Source organism: Microcaecilia unicolor, chromosome 2 (assembly GCF_901765095.1).
Source record: "Microcaecilia unicolor chromosome 2, aMicUni1.1, whole genome shotgun sequence".
Taxonomy (NCBI): Eukaryota; Metazoa; Chordata; class Amphibia; order Gymnophiona; family Siphonopidae; genus Microcaecilia; species Microcaecilia unicolor.
Genome location: NC_044032.1, coordinates 658,016,903 through 658,034,173, shown reverse-complemented (window position 1 = coordinate 658,034,173; position 17,271 = coordinate 658,016,903). Strand labels below are relative to the sequence as shown.

Here is a 17,271-nt window from a genome sequence, read left to right as displayed (position 1 = left end):
AAGGACAGCGCAGGGGCTCTGGTCTCCTGCAGAAGCAAAGTGGTCTATCAACCTCCTTGAACTCAGAGCCATTCGGTTGGCGCTTTTGGAGTTTCTCCCGTTCTCCGAGGACAAGCAGGCTGCTTGTTCTCATGACTGGGGGTGACGTCCGCGGCAGCCCCCACCAACCGGAAGAAGCTTTGCGGGCAGTCCGCACGCAGGGCACGCCCACCGCGCATGCGCGGCCGTCTTCCCGCCCGTGCGCGACCGTTCCCGCCAGTCCTTTTCTTTCCGCACCTGGAGAGAGTCGTGCTACGGCTGCTCTCTCTTCGTCAGCCCCGGAAAGCCGTCGCGTTTACGCGAATTCAGTTTATTTTTCGTTTAGTTTTGATTGCTGCGCGCTCCGAATTTCTTTATTAGAAAAAAAAAAAAAAATTAATAAGAGAGAGCACGTGCTCTATTTTCCCTCGTTTTTGAGCGGGGGCGTCGCGCTGCGGCCTTGTGGCCGCGCGGTCGATTACTTTTTCGAGGTGTGATTACCGCCACCATCGACGACTTTAACTTCGCCGACAAGATTTTTCCGTCGATGTCCTCGAAGGTCCCGAGTGGATTTAAGAAGTGTGGTCGGTGCGGCCGGCCGATCTCGCAGACCGACACCCACGCTTGGTGCCTCCAGTGCCTCGGGCCGGAGCACAATATCAAGTCGTGTTCTCTGTGTCTTGGTCTCCGGAAACGGACTCAGGTTGCGAGGCAAGTTCTGCGGGACCGTCTTTTTGGAACTTGCGCCGGCCCCTCGACGTCGACCTCGTCGGTATCGAAGGCCGGTTCTTCGGTACCGGTATCGATGCCCGAGAAATCGGCACCGATGGCATCGACCCCAGGAGCACAGGTCCCGTCGGCCCGCCGGTCCTCCGGCGAGGGTAGGGGTGAGAGGCCACGTGGGCAATCGGCCCCGGTCACTCCCTCGGCCCATGGCCCTCGGGACCGAACCCTGTCTGACCCGGTTCCTCGGGACCGAGGGGGATCGACCTCCTCCTCCTCCTCCATGCCACCTGGCACCGATGACGGGCACCGTAAGAAATCTAAAAAGCACCGTCATCGGTCGCCTTCCATGCATCCGGCTCTCGGTACCGGAGAGGAGTCGACGCCGAAACGTCCGCGTCGAGAGAAAAGGTCCCCCTCGGTAGTGGAGGTACCGACACGTCAGGGTCCCAGCACTTCGGTGCAGTCTCCTGGACCCGAACAGCTTCCGGCACCGACGCCTCTACCGGCCCCCCCCCCCGTCTTTCCCGGCAGCGGGCCTGGACGAGTGCCTCTGAGCCATCCTTCCGGGGATCCTGGAAAGGCTGATGCGCCAGGCTGTGCCGGCGCTGGGGGTGTGGCGCCGGCGAGCTCTAGCCCGGTGCCGAGGTCGTCGACACCGCTGCCGCTTGCGGCGCCGGTCTCGACCGCCACGCAGGTGGAGTCCCTGTCGACGTCGATGGAGGGAGCTTCGTCCCCGCTGGCGCGGGAGTCCACCGCTCGACGACACCGAGGCCTCGGTGCCTCGACGTCGAGCCGGGCCCGGTTAAGGACTCAGCTACATGAGCTCATGTCCGATACCGAGGAAGAGGCCTCGTGGGGGGAAGAGGAGGACCCCAGATATTTCTCCTCAGAGGAGTCTGCGGGTCTTCCTTCGGACCCCACGCCTTCACCAGAGAGGAAGCTCTCGCCCCCTGAGAGCCTCTCCTTTGCCTCCTTTGTAAGGGACATGTCTATTTGCATTCCCTTCCCCGTGGTCTCTGTGGATGAGCCGAGGGCTGAGATGCTCGAGGTCCTCGACTATCCATCACCACCTAGAGAGTCCTCCACGGTACCGTTGCACAATGTCCTCAAAGAGACACTGCTTCGGAACTGGATGAGACCACTATCTAATCCCATCATTCCCAAGAAAGCAGAGTCCCAGTACAGAATCCACTCGGACCCAGAGTTAATGCGGCCCCAATTGCCCCATGACTCGGCGTTCGTGTATTCTGCTCTCAAGAGGGCACGGAGTTCGAGGGATACCGCCTCGGCGCCCCCGGGGCGGGAGTCTCGCACTCTGGACTTGTTTGGGAGGAAGGCCTACCAATCCTCCATGCTCGTGACCCGCATCCAGTCATACCAGCTCTATACGAGCATCCACATGCGGAACAATGTGAAGCAGCTGGCGGACCTGGTCGATAAGCTCCCACCGGAGCAGTCCAGGCCTTATCAGGAGGTGGTCAGGCAGCTGAAGGCGTGCAGAAAGTTCCTGTCCAGGGGTATCTGACACCTGTGACGTGGCATCTCGTGCTGCGGCCCAAGGTATAGTGATGCGCAGGCTCTCATGGCTGCGTGCCTCCGACCTGGACAACCGCACCCAGCAGAGACTGGTCGACGTCCCTTGCCGGGTGGATAATATTTTTGGTGAGAAGGTCGAGCAGCTGGTGGACCAACTGCATCAGCGGGAAACCGCCCTCGACAAGCTCTCCCACCGGGCGCCTTCAGCATCCACCTCAGCAGGTGGACGTTTTTCCCGGGCCCGGCAGGCTGTGCCCTATTCTTTTGCAAAGCGTAGGTACACCCAGCCGGCCCGAAGGCCTCGCCAGGCACAGGGACAGCCCCAGCGCGCTCGTTCTCGTCAACAGCGTGCGCCTAAGCAGCCCCCTGCGCCTCCACAGCAAAAGCCGGGGACGGGCTTTTGACTGGATCCACGGGAACATAGCCGCCCTCAAAGTGTCCGTACCGGACGATCTGCCGGTCGGAGGGAGGTTAAAATTTTTTCACCAAAGATGGCCTCTCATAACCTCCGACCAGTGGGTTCTCCAAATAGTGCGGTGCGGATACGCCCTGAATTTGGCCTCCCTGCCACCAAATTGTCCTCCGGGAGCTCAATCCTTCAGCTCCCATCACAAGCAGGTACTTGCAGAGGAACTCTCCGCCCTTCTCAGCGCCAATGCGGTCGAGCCCGTACCACCAGGGCAAGAAAGGCAGGGATTCTATTCCAGGTACTTCCTTGTGGAAAAGAAAACAGGGGGGATGCGCCCCATCCTAGACCTGAGAGGCCTGAACAAATTCCTGGTCAAAGAAAAGTTCAGGATGCTTTCCTTGGGCACCCTTCTGCCAATGATTCAGAAAAACGATTGGCTATGTTCCCTGGATTTAAAGGACGCATACACTCACATCCCGATACTGCCAGCTCACAGACAGTATCTCAGATTCCGCCTGGGTGCACGGCACTTTCAGTATTGTGTGCTGCCCTTTGGGCTCGCCTCTGCCCCACGAGTGTTTACAAAGTGCCTCGTGGTGGTAGCGGCATACCTACGCAAGCTGGGAGTGCACGTGTTCCCATATCTCGACGATTGGCTGGTCAAGAACACCTCGGAGGCAGGAGCCCTCCCGTCTATGCAGTGCACTATTCAACTTCTGGAGCTGCTGGGGTTTGTGATAAATTACCCAAAGTCCCATCTCCAGCCAACACAGTCTCTGGAATTCATAGGAGCTCTGCTGAATACCCAGACGGCTCAGGCCTTCCTTCCCGAAGCGAGGGCCAACAACCTCCTAGCCCTGGCTTCGCAGACCAGAGCGTCTCAGCAGGTCACAGCTCGGCAGATGTTGATACTTCTGGGTCATATGGCCTCCACAGTTCATGTGACTCCCATGGCTCGTCTTCACATGAGATCTGCTCAATGGACCCTAGCTTCCCAGTGGTTTCAGGCCACCGGGAATCTAGAAGATGTCACCCGCCTCTCCACCAGTTGCCGCACTTCACTGCTCTGGTGGACCATCAGGACCAATTTGACCCTGGGATGTCCATTCCAAATTCCGCAGCCCACGAAAGTGCTGACGACGGATGCATCTCGCCTGGGGTGGGGAGCTCATGTCGATGGGCTTCACACCCAGGGACTGTGGTCCCTCCAGGAAAAGGATCTGCAGATCAACCTCCTGGAGCTCCGAGCGATCTGGAATGCACTGAAGGCTTTCAGAGATCGGCTGTCCTACCAAATTATTCAAATTCGGACAGACAATCAGGTTGCAATGTATTACACCAACAAGCAGGGGGGCACCGGATCTCGCCCCTTGTGTCAGGAAGCCGTCGGCATGTGGCGTTGGGCTTGCCAGTCCGGCATGCTCCTCCAAGCCACATACCTGGCAGGTGTAAACAACAGTCTGGCCGACAAACTGAGCAGAGTCATGCAACCGCACGAGTGGTCGCATCATTCCAGAGTGGTACGCAAGATCTTCCGAGAGTGGGGCACCCCCTCGGTGGACCTTTTCGCCTCTCAGACCAACCACAAGCTGCCTCTGTTCTGTTCCAGACTACAGGCACACGGCAGACTAGCGTCGGATGCCTTTCTCCTCCATTGGGGGACCGGCCTCCTGTATGCTTATCCTCCCATACCTTTGGTGGGGAAGACCTTACTGAAGCTCAAGCAGGACCACGGCACCATGATTCTGATAGCGCCCTTTTGGCCTCGTCAAATCTGGTTCCCTCTTCTTCTGGAGTTGTCCTCAGAAGAACCGTGGAGATTGGAGTGTTTTCCGACCCTCATCTCGCAGAACGACGGAGCGTTGCTGCACCCCAACCTTCAGTCCCTGGCTCTCACGGCCTGGATGTTGAGGGTGTAGACTTCACTGCATTGGGTCTGTCTGAGGGTGTCTCCCGTGTCTTGCTTGCCTCTAGGAAGGATTCCACTAAAAAGAGTTACTTTTTCAAGTGGAGGAGGTTTGTCGTTTGGTGTGAGAGCAAGGCCCTAGAACCTCGTTCTTGCCCTGCACAGAACCTGCTTGAATACCTTCTGCACTTATCAGAGTCTGGCCTCAAGACCAACTCAGTAAGGAATCACCTTAGTGCGATTAGTGCTTACCATTATCGTGTGGAAGGTAAAGCCATCTCTGGAGAGCCTTTAGTCGTTCGATTCATGAGAGGCTTGCTTTTGTCAAAGCCCCCTATCAAGCCTCCTGCAGTGTCATGGGATCTCAACGTCGTCCTCACCCAGCTGATGAAACCTCCTTTTTTAGCCACTGAATTCCTGCCATCTGAAGTACTTGACCTGGAAGGTCATTTTCTTGGTGGCAGTTACTTCAGCTCGTAGGGTCAGTGAGCTTCAAGCCCTAGCTCATGCTCCATATACCAAATTTCATCACAACAGAGTAGTGCTCCGCACCCACCCAAAGTTCCTGCCGAAGGTGGTGTCGGAGTTCCATCTTAACCAGTCAATTGTCTTGCCAACATTCTTCCCCAGGCCGCATACCCGCCCTGCTGAACGTCAGTTGCACACATTGGACTGCAAGAGAGCATTGGCCTTCTACTTGGAGCGGACACAGCCCCACAGACAGTCCGCCCAATTGTTTATTTCTTTCGACCCCAACAGGCTAGGGGTCGCTGTCGGGAAACGCACCATCTCCAATTGGCTAGCAGATTGCATTTCCTTCACTTACGCCCAGGCTGGGCTGGCTCTTGAGGGTCATGTCACGGCTCACAGTGTTAGAGCCATGGCAGCATCAGTGGCCCACTTGAAGTCAGCCACTATTGAAGAGATTTGCAAGGCTGCGACGTGGTCATCTGTCCACACATTCACATCACATTACTGCCTCCAGCAGGATACCCGACGCGACAGTCGGTTCGGGCAGTCGGTGCTGCAGAATCTGTTTGGGGTGTAATTCCAACTCCACCCTCCAGGACCCGAATTTATTCTGGTCAGGCTGCACTCTGTTAGTTGTTCTTCGTAGGTCAATTTTCTGTTGTACCCTCGCCGTTGCGAGGTTCAGTTGACCTGGGTTCTTGTTTTGAGTGAGCCTGAGAGCTAGGGATACCCCAGTCGTGAGAACAAGCAGCCTGCTTGTCCTCGGAGAAAGTGAATGATACATACCTGTAGCAGGTGTTCTCCGAGGACAGCAGGCTGATTGTTCTCACCTACCCTCCCTCCTCCCCTTTGGAGTTGCGTTTTTCATTTTTTTGCTTGTCATTCAACTGGCGGGAACGGTCGCGCACGGGCGGGAAGACGGCCGCGCAGCGCGGTGGGCGTGCCCTGCGTGCGGACCGCCCGCAAAGCTTCTTCCGGTTGGTGGGGGCTGCCGCGGACGTCACCCCCAGTCATGAGAACAATCAGCCTGCTGTCCTCGGAGAACACCTGCTACAGGTATGTATCATTCACTTTCTCCGAGGACAAGCAGGCTGCTTGTTCTCACGACTGGGTATGTATCATTCACTGTACTGGCGTTCAAGCCAGTACGGGTCCTGTCGGACAATGCCACGGCTGTGGCCTATGTCAATCGCCAGGGAGTTACCAAGAGCGCCCCTCTAGCCAAGGAGGCCATGAATCTATGCCAGTGGGCGGAAGTGAACCTGGAACAGCTGTCGGCGGCCCACATTGCGGGAGTCATGAATGTCAAGACGGACTTTCTCAGTCGCCATACCTTGGATCCCGGAGAGTGGCAGCTATCGGTTCAGGCGTTCTTGAACATGACGAAGCGCTGGGGCCAGCCAAGCCTAGATCTGATGGCGTCATCGGCCAATTGCCAAGTGCCGCGCTTTTTCAGCAGAGGACGGGACCCTCGATCTCTGGGAGTAGGTGCTCTTCTCCAACAGTGGCCACACAGGAGCTTCTCTATGTGTTCCCGCCCTGGCCCATGTTGGGCAGGGTGCTAGACCGGGTGGCAAAGCATCCGGGCCGGATAATCCTGGTAGGTCCGTACTGGCCCAGACGTCCCTGGTATGCGAACTTGATCAGGCTCTCGGTGGACGGCCCTCTGCGGCTGCCAGCGGAGTAGGGCCTGTTGCATCAGGGTCCCGTGATGATGGAGGATCCCTCCCCCTTTGGTCTTACGGTCTGGCTATTGAGCGGCAGCGTCTGAGGAAGAAGGGTTTCTCAGACAAGGTCATCGCCACTATGCTGAGAGCGAGGAAGTGCTCTACTTCTACTGCTTACGCTAGGGTTTGGCGCACCTTTGCTTCGTGGTGTGGGGCAGGCTCTCTTTCTCCCTTCACTGCTCCAATTTCTTCAGTGTTGGCGTTCCTGCAAGAAGGTCTGGAGAAAGGCCTGTCGCTCAGTTCCCTTAAAGTCCAGGTAGCGGCTCTGGCTTGCTTCAGGGGTCGCCTGAAGGGTGCTTCCTTGGCCTCGCAGCCAGATGTGGTGCGCTTTCTCAAGAGAGTTATTCACCTGCGCCCTCCTCTGCGCTCGGGGGTACCTGCGTGGAATCTCAATCTGGTGCTAAGAGCCTTGCAGAAGCCACCTTGTGAACCCTTGTTGAGGGCATCTCTGAAAGAATTGACGTTGAAAGCAGTCTTTTTGTTGGGAACCCTTTCTGCTGTTCACTGAGGCAGGAGTGTCTATTCACACGGTGCCTTCCTTCCTGCCCAAGATTGTTTCTCGTTTCCATGTGAATCAGCAGCTCTGCCTACCCTCCTTTCGTAGGGAGGACTACCCAGAGGAATACTCTGCTCTCAAATATCTGGATGTGAGACGAGTCATCATCAGATACTTGGAAGTGACCAATGATTTCCGGAAGTCGGATCATCTGTTTGTGCTGTTCGCAGGCCCTCGTAAGAGTCTGCAGGCATCCAAGCCTACAGTGGCAAGATGGGTCAAGGAAACCATTGCAGCGGCTTATGTGGCCGCGGGGAAGATGCCGCCTATCCAGCTGAAGGCTCACTCCACTAGAGCACAGGCGGCCTCGATGGCAGAGGCCGGGTCCGTCTCCTTGGAAGAGATTTGTAAGGCGGCAACTTGAGCATCGGCTCATACCTTCTCCAGGCATTAACGCTTGACTGTGGCTGCTCGGGCGGAGGCCCGGTTTGGAGCTTCAATGTTGCGGTCAGGGATTTCTATGTCTCGCCCTGGGTGAGTACTGCTTCGGTACATCCCACCAGTCTATGGATTGATCAGCATGATGATATGGAAGGTAAAATTATGTATCATACCTGATAATTTTCTTTCCATTAATCATAGCTGATCAATCCATAGCCCCTCCCAGATATCTGTTCTTTTTATATTCTGGTTGCATTTCAGGTTCAAGTTTAGTCTTCTGTTCCTGTTCAGGAGGATCTTCGTGTTCAAGTTTTTTTCGATGGAATTCTTCTGGAGTTGAAACGATTTTGTGTTACAGTGAGCTGCTGCATTTCTCTCCCCTCCGTTTTACGGGGCTGGATTGAGACCTAAATTCTTCCGGCGCTCCCTCCCGCTTCGTGCGGCAGTAGGGCAGCCTTATATCCCTCCCGCTTCGGCGGTGTTGGGGTCAGCCAGCTCTTCCCGCGGTTGCGCTTGCAGGCTAAGCCAGATCCCCCCGCATCGGCGGGTGTGGTGTCCCTTCCCTGCTCCGCGGGGATGAGCTGGACGGATTCCCCTCCCCCGTTTCGGCGGTGGTGAGCTGGGCAGAGTGTCCCTTTGTGGGTGTAATTCTCTAAGTGCTGAGTCCTTCGGATGGAGCTTTGATATCGACATACTGAGGAGTTTCCGGCAGCACATGACCACATATAGGGAGGCAAAAGGATTGCTCTCTATCTCCACCTGCTGGTAGATGGACACAACCCACCAGTCTATGGATTGATCAGCTATGATTAATGGAAGGAAAATTATCAGGTATGATACATAATTTTACCTTACTGCTTTTTATTATGTGTTATGTAAATAATTCTACTGACCTATCTTCCTTATTTCTTACATAGTAATATGTTAAATTAGAACAAACCGTTTACTCTGTTCATAATTATACCTTTGCAATATAATGTAAGCCACATTGAGCCTGCAAATAGGTGGGAAAATGTGGGATACAAATGCAGCAAATAAATAAATATACCACGTTTCAGTGGATTTTTTTTGCAACTACATTCAAAACAGTTTACATATTATATACAGGTACTTATTTTGTACCTGGGGCAATGCAGGGTTAAGTGATTTGCCCAGAGTCACAAGGAGCTGCAGTGGGACTTGAACCCAGTTCACCAGGATCGAAGTCCATTTCACTAATCACTAGACTACTTGTCCACTCCAGAATGGAAAAAGAATCCAAATGAAGAAAATAAGAAGCAACATAAGCACTGGCAAGTCAGATGCAAAGCATTAATAAAGAAGGCTAGAAGAGAATATGAAGAGAAACTTGTTGCAGAGGCTAAAACTCACAGTAACAACTTTTTCGGGTACATCAGAAGCAGGAATCCTCTAAGGAAATCTGTAGAACCGTTAGATCATGAAGGAGCAAAAGAAACGCTCTGGGAGGACAAGGCCTTAGCGGAGAAACTGAATGAATTCTTTACTTCTGTCTTTACGGAAGAAGATGTGAGAGATCTGCCTGTACTGGAAATGGATTTCATGGGTGATGATGTGGAGGAACTGAAAGAAATCTCTGAACCTGGAAGATGTACTGAATCAAATTGACAAATTAAAGAGTAGTAAATCACCTGGACCAGATGGCATACATCCAAGGTACTCAAAAACTCAAGCGTGAAATTGCTGATCTGCTGTTAGTAATATGTAACCTATATTTAAAATCTTCCATAGTACATGAAGATTGGGAGGTGGCCAATGTGACGCCGATTTTTTATGTTTCAACTTTTTTATTGTATTATCGTAATATCAGACCGTTATACAAACACCAAAATGAGTATATATACATCACAGTCATCTAAGTATAACATCAACAATATGTTTTGTAATAATTTCCCCCCCTCCCCCCCTCCCCATGCCTCCCTTCCAATAAGCTGATATATTATTATGAAACTATTGACAAAGGAAAAAGTGTAACATCATTTACATAATAAAGTATAATATCAACCTCCCTTGTCTTATGTGTATTCATTTGTTATCCTTCAGTCTCAGCTATATAATATAACCAATATCACATCTTGATCGTAAGATCCCCCTCCCCCCCTATTAATGTATAAATGAGTCTTCTGTTATCACAATCGATACCCAATAATATTACAGCGTGTTAAGAATTCGACTTCTTCCTCTGTGAGTCATCCCATCCAAATAACACCCCCAGATTTTTAGAAAGCACTCTTTTCGCTTGTATGTCCCTCTTGCCTCTCTCGCTTCCCAAGTAAGCAATTGGTGTACCTGGTTTCGCCAATGCCAGAAGGTCGGAGGGTGTGCAGAGGTCCAGTGCTGCATTATGCATTTTTTGGCAATGAGACATACTTTGCGGCACAGCACTATTTTGTCTTTGTTTAGTCTGGGAAAGGTGTCATGTTTATCTAGCACCAAACACAGAGGGTTCAATGCTATATCACAATTGACAATTGTAGACAGAAATACAGCTATGTGTCTCCAGTATTTTTTTATTACAGGGCACACCCATATCGCATGATATAGCGTATTATCTGCCCTCTGACATTTCAGGCAGGTAGCTGTATGGATGCCCCCTGACTTGTATAATTGTGTCTGGGTAAAATAAGCTCTATGCAGTATAAGTACATAAGTAGTGCCATACTGGGAAAGACCAAAGGTCCATCTAGCCCAGCATCCTGTCACCGACAGTGGCCAATCCAGGTCAAGGGCACCTGGCACGCTCCCTAAACGTAAAAACATTCCAGACAAGTTATACCTAAAAATGCGGAATTTTTCCAAGTCCATTTAATAGCGGTCTATGGACTTGTCCTTTAGGAATCTATCTAACCCCTTTTTAAACTCCGTCAAGCTAACCGCCCGTACCACATTCCCTAAGATTAGCCCCTCCTACTATTCTGGGTATATCCTGTATTTGTTTTACAGTATTCCATCCTGTCAATGTTCTGCCTATATCTGTTTCCCATTTCTGATGAAGTTGGCTAAACTCTCTCCCAGGCATCAGTCCCCACAATTTCAGATGTATGCTGGAGATTGACGGAACCTCTTCGGCTATTTCTTCGAAGAATTTTCTAATTTTCTCACCTAATTGCTTCTTAATCTCGTCTGTATTTAGTGTGCGCACATAGTGCGTGAGTTGGCGATGCGCAAAGTGATCCCTCCATTGTGCATTAGTTTGCATTTGTGTTACTGCTTTGATATGCCCATCAGCCCCCAGTATATCTTGCATGGTTACTATGCCGTTTTTTTCCCATATGACAAAAGTTTGATTCTCTATCCCCGGTACAAACATCGGGTTGCCCCTAATAGTTAGCAACTCAGTGTTAGAGGGGTCTCCCCCCAGGAGTTTCCCAATATATCTCCACGCTTCCCTGATAGGCTGGAGCAAAACACTATGTTTAAATCTATGGGGGAGTATTTTATTCTGAGTGTGTAATAACGCTATATAATTATATGGGGCAAAGTACACCGTCTCATACTCAAGTGGTGTATGATCCGATGTATTCATTAGCCAATCTCTAACCTGTCGTAGCAAGCAAGCCATATTGTAGTTTTAATATTTGGAATCCCCATTCCCCCTTGTCTCCACCCTCCTAGTAGGAATTTCAGTTGTAGTTTGACCCTTTTCCCAGCCCAACAGAATTTTCTCAGAATTTTATAAAAGTATTTTATGTCAGTTTGCTTGAGTTTTAGTGGTAGAACCTGTAAAACATACAGCCACCTCGGCATTATCACCATCCTTGTTAAACATATCCTCCCTGTCAAAGATATCGTAAGGTTCTGCCAAGAATTTAACTGGTGTATGGGCTGCTCTTTGAGTTTGCTAACATTTAAATCATATAGGTCTCTTGTATTTACCGGTAATAGGATGCCTAAAGATTTAATTGCCCACTTTAACAGAAAATCTATGGGCCACAAACTATGGGCATCTGTATTTAGAGCTAAGGCCTCTGATTTGTCAAGGTTTAGCGTGAATCCCGAGTAATCTCCGAACTCCCTAAAAATCTCTAAAACATTACCCAGCACTTCTCTTGGGCTTTTTAAAATAATTAGCAAATCATCTGCAAATGCAGCCATTTTAAACGTCTGATGTTGTATGTCCACTCCAGGCACTGCTGGGCAGTCTTGAATATCCCTAATTAGAGGGTCCAAATATAATGCAAATAGTAAGGGCGATAACGGGCAGCCTTGTCTCGTTCCCCTGCCTATATGAATTGCCTCAGATAAGTTCCCATTGACCATTACCTGCGCTAGAGGGGCTGCATATAAAGCTTTAATCGCCTGTACAAATTCTCCTTTTATACCATATCCCTCCATCACCTCATATAAGAAAGACCATTCCACTTTATCGAATGCCTTTTCAGCGTCGAAACTAATCATTAAAGCTTGTTCATTAGCGTGCTCTAAATATTCCAATGATGTCAAAATTCGTCTGAGATTCTTGGCAACCGACCTGCCCTGCACAAAGCCAACTTGAGCTTCATGGATTATTTTTGGTAGAATACGGCCTAGTCTATTTGCTAGAATTTTTGCAAATAGTTTTGCTTCACGCTTAATAAGCGATATAGGTCGATACGATGTTACTAGTTGCGCATCTCGATTGGGCTTTGGAAATACAATTATACGTGCTAGATTTAAATGCTCAGGTAGTGTACCATTTGATATCCATTCTTTGAACACTTTAGTTAATGTAGGTACAATCGACTCTCCCATTAATTTATAAAATTCTGCTTTGTATCCATCGGGACCTGGCGCTTTACCCGTCTTGCTGTGTCCTATAGCCCATGTGATCTCATCCTCACTAATCTCCGCGTTCAGTAGATTGCGGTCATGTTCATTTATCTGTGGGATCGTAAGGTTTTGAAGATATTGCTTGCCTGATAGTCCTTCCTGTTCTGTGGAGCTATATAAGTGTTGATAATATGTTTTAAATTCCTGTCTAATTTCTTTATTAGAATGTATCAAATTTCCCTCTTGTGTTTTTATACTAGTAATATTTCTGGAAACATATCTAGGGGCAATAACTCTTGCCAGAAATTTCCCTCCCTTATTCCCAAATTTATATAGTTGGAATCTATAATATGTTTGGGATTTCACTTCCCTATCATGAAGTAAGGAGTTAAAAGCCGCCTGTATTTCCAATATCTCCTGTCTAAGTCGAGGGCAAGGATTTAAGTCATAATGTCTATTCACTTCTCGCAATTGTTTCTCAAGTCGCAGGATTTCCCTATCTCTTGCACGCTTGTATTGGGTAGTAAAACTGATAATTTCTCCCCGCAATACAACCTTTGCGGCTTCCCAAAAATTAGTTGAAGTTGGCACTGATTCCTCATTAAAATGTTTATACTCTGCCCATTTCATTTGTAAATGTTCTCGAAATCTCACATTATTTACTAAATACGTTGGGAACGTCCACCCCCGAAACTTCTCTTCTTCCATTCCCCCCATCCAATTCATATGTACCGTCGCATGGTCTGAGATAACGCACGGTCCTATATCAGCGTCTCTAATTGTGGGAAATAATGTACTTGATGTTAATAGGTAATCAATCCTGTATGTGTATATTCTCTGATCCCAGGATGCAACGTCCTCCATATATCTATGAGATCTAGTGTGGTGCATAATTCTGGTAGTCCTCTAGTTTGTGTCCGGTGGATTGTTGCCGGAGGGTGCGATCGGTCTAATTGAGGGTCCCAAGTCATATTAAAATCTCCTCCCAGTATTATTGGTATTGATTCTAAACGTACTATTTTTGCCACTAGGTTTTTGTAAAATTTAAGATCTAGGACATTTGGAGCATATATACTGCCCAGTAAGAGATTTTGTCTATTAATTGTGACAATAGCCAACACATATCGTCCCTCAGGATCCTGGATTATCTTATGAATATGGTTGGCTATTCCTTTTCTAATTAGAATTGCTACTCCCCTTTTTCTCCCCGTCGCTGCTGTTGACATACATTCCCCCACCCACCATTTATTCAATGTAGCATGTTCTTCTGCAGATAAATGTGTCTCTTGTAAAAAGGCTATGTCAGCTCTAAGCCGTTGGAGGTGTCTTAAGATTTTTGATCTTTTTATGGGCGAAGGGATGCCTCCAACATTCCATGTAATAACCTTAATTAGTGCATCTGTTTTGGCCTATCCATCTCCATATTTACGTGATCTTGATGCCTGAGAGGAGCCAGCCCAGCCTCCAGCCCCCCCCCCCCCTTGTTCTAATAATCGAGCGAGTAGTCTATCCTTCTTTTCAGGTATCACTTGTGTTTTCTGGTAAGTTCTACTGTAGCCTCCCTCCCTCCTCCCCTCCCCTATCCATTCCCTTCCCCTGTGAATCCCCTCTCCCAGGGCCGGTCTTAAGGCGAGGCGACCGAGGCGGCCGCATAGGGCCCCGCGCTCAGGGGGGCCCCGTGCGGCGCGCCTAAGGTCGCCCTGCCCCGACCGCCCGAGTTCCAGTCCTCCCTCCCTCGGATGGCGCGCGACGGCGGAGTGGTGGGGGCGGTCCGCCCCGGCTGTCAGCGGGTGGGGGTGCCCTGCACCCGCTGCTCCCACTCTGTCCTACCTTTAAAAAAAGACTGTGGAAGCGCCAGAGGGACAGGCAGCGCCTCGTGTCTGCCCTCCCTGCTACTAAAAATGTCTTCGACGTCGTCATTGGGCCTTCTCACATTGAGTCCCGCCCTTCTCTGAGGTAACTTCCAATTACCGCGAGGGTGGGCGGGACTCAATGTGAGAAGGCCCAATGACGACGTCGAAGGCATTTTTAGTAGCAGGGAGGGCAGACACGAGGTGCTGCCTGTCCCTCTGGCGCTTCCAAATTCTTTTTTTAAAGCCAGTGAGGGTGGTGGGGACCGGAGAACAAAGCTAGTAGGTAGGTTGGGGGGGGGGGGGGGGACTCAGATGGAAGAAGGGTGTGTGGGGTGGGGGTTCTCAGGTGGGGGAAAGGGTGGGGAGGGGGTTCTCAAATGGGAAGGAGACTACTACTTAACATTTCTAAAGCTGAGGTGGGGAGGGGGTTCACGGATGGGAGAAGGGGGTGGGGAGGGGGTTCTTAGATGGTTAAAGGGGACGGGTGGGGAGGGGACTGGGGTTCTTGGATGGGAGAAGGGGACCAAGGTGGGGAGGGGGTTCATGGATGGGAGAAGGGGGTGGGGAGGGGGTTCTTGGATGATTAAAGGGGACGGGTGAGGAGGGGACTGGGGTTCTTGGATGGGAGAAGGGGACTGAGGAGGGAGTTCTCGGATGTGAGAAGGGGACGGGTGGGGAGGGGACTGGGGTTCTTGGATGGGAGAAGGGGACTGAGGTGGGGAAGGGGGTTCACGGATGGGAGAAGGGGGTGGGGAGGGGGTTCTTGGATGGTTAAAGGGGATGGGTGGGGAGGGGACTGGGGTTCTTGAATGGGAGAATGGGAGAAGGGGACTGGGGAGGGGCTTCTCGGATGGGAGAAGGGGGCAGGCACTGGGGTCTGAGAAGTGGCCATATGGGAAAATGGGGGCCATGCCTGGGGCTGGTGGGGCGTGCGTGGGTCAGGTGGGAGAATGGTTCTGAAAAGGGGGCCCTAATACAAGGCATGTGGATGAAGGGGGCTGGAACTGGGGGCTGAAAAGGAGGGTAGGTGGGTTAAGGGGGCTAGTACTGGGACTGGAGGCTGAAAACGGGATAGGGAGAAGTGGCTGGGGGGCTGAAGCTCGGGACTGGTGGGAGAAAAGGGCTGGGGCTGAAATGGGGGACTGAAAAAGGGGCGGAGAGAGGGGCAGATCCTGGATGGGGTAGCGAGAGGGAGGGCAAACCCCGGATGGATGGGAGAGGGAGGTCAAGTTGTGGATCGAAGGGGCAGAGAGAAAGGGCAGACAGTGGATGGCAGGGATAGAAAGGGCAGACAGTGAATGGATGGGGGAGAGAGAGGGCAGACGGGCAGATGGTGGATGGATCATGGAAGGGGCAGAGATAGAGGGCAGATGTGGATGGAAGTGGCAGGGAGAGAGGGCAGACATTGGATGGAGGGTACAGCAGAGAGGGCAGACACTGGATGACAGATGCTGGATGGAAGGAAGACAGTGAAAAGAAGATGAGGAAAGCAGAAACCAGAGACAACAAACTGTAAATAAAATATATATTTTTATTTTTTTGCTTTAGGATATAGTATTGTAGCTGTGTTAATAAATGTTTATAAATAGAACATGTAAATAAGGTAATCTTTTTATTGGACTAATTTTAATACATTTCGACTTAACTTTCAGAGAAGAAAACCCCCTTCCTCAGGTCAGGATAGGATACTGTAACAGTACTATACTGTATTGACCTGAGGAAGGAGATTTTGGCCTCTAGAAGCCAAATGTATTAGTCCAATAAAATGGGATTATTTTATTTTCTGTATTTGTTTTATTTCTATTTGTTAATTTGTAAAGTGGTGATTGGTATTTGTTAGTTTTTTCAAATTTACATCTGCTGTCTTTATATTTTGCACAGTACTAGGGGTCATTTTCTGTTTCTGTGGTGTTGAATTGTATGCAGAGTCTGGCATCTTGGGGGTTGTTTAATTTTTGTCTAAATAGAAAGTTTAAATATTACTACTTATTCTATAGTGGATTAGGGTGTATCTGTGTTTGTGAAAATGACATGGCTTTCAGTTGGCATTGACTGTGCAGGATCGACGATCTGTACTATTCTGTCAGGTTTCATTTTACAATAGGTGAATTGATGTTCTACTGCTCACTGTAGTGTTTTAAGATGTTTTCCTTTTCTTTGTGTGATTCGTAGAAATGACTGCTTATGGTATGGTAGAATTGCTCAATAGGTCCTAGAGTGTTTTGTATTCTCGGCATACCTAGTACTGGATTTTGGAGGGGGTGTTAAAAAATGACCGGGAGGGAGGGGGGCCTTGGAGCTGGGAGCCCTAGGGGGGGAAGCCCTGGAGCTGGGGGCCTTGGAGCTCAGAGGGAGCAGCCTGGGAACTCAAAGGGAGGGGTAGCCGGCCCTGGAGCTAGGGTGGGGGCGGAGTTAGGTGGGGGCAGGGCTAGGGTGGGGCCCCATCAAATTGGTCTGCATAGGGCCCCGCACTTGCTAAGACCGGCCCTGCCCTCTCCCCCCCTTCTATCCCCTTCTATTCCTATTGGAATTAGGTCACCATCGACGCCTTTCCCTTATTTTCCCCTGTTCTAATTTGTAGGTAGTATATTCGTCCTATTGTTTCCCTCTATATATTAACTCGCTGATGAATCTTTTACATGTTTTTTGACCCCTATATCAATGACTAACAGATTTTAAACTTTAACCATACAGTGCTAATTAACATAAATATCAATGCAGTGTTTTATAATTACTCAACATTCTTAAACATAGTAGATGACGGCAGAAAAAGACCTGCACGGTCCATCCAGTCTGCCCAAGAAGATAAATTCATATGTGCTACTTTTTTATTTGTACTGTCCTCTTCAGGGCACAGACCGTATAAGTCTGGCCAGCCCTATCCCCGCCTCCCAACCACCAACCCCGCCTCCCACCACCAG

General features: G+C 50.3%; 1 protein-coding gene across 1 annotated transcript in view; it reads left to right on the top strand.

Annotated features, from left to right (window-relative positions):
• The window catches only part of USP53 (ubiquitin specific peptidase 53), a 298,888-nt gene that overhangs the window by 169,340 nt on the left and 112,277 nt on the right, over positions 1–17,271 (top strand). The window lies entirely within an intron of this gene.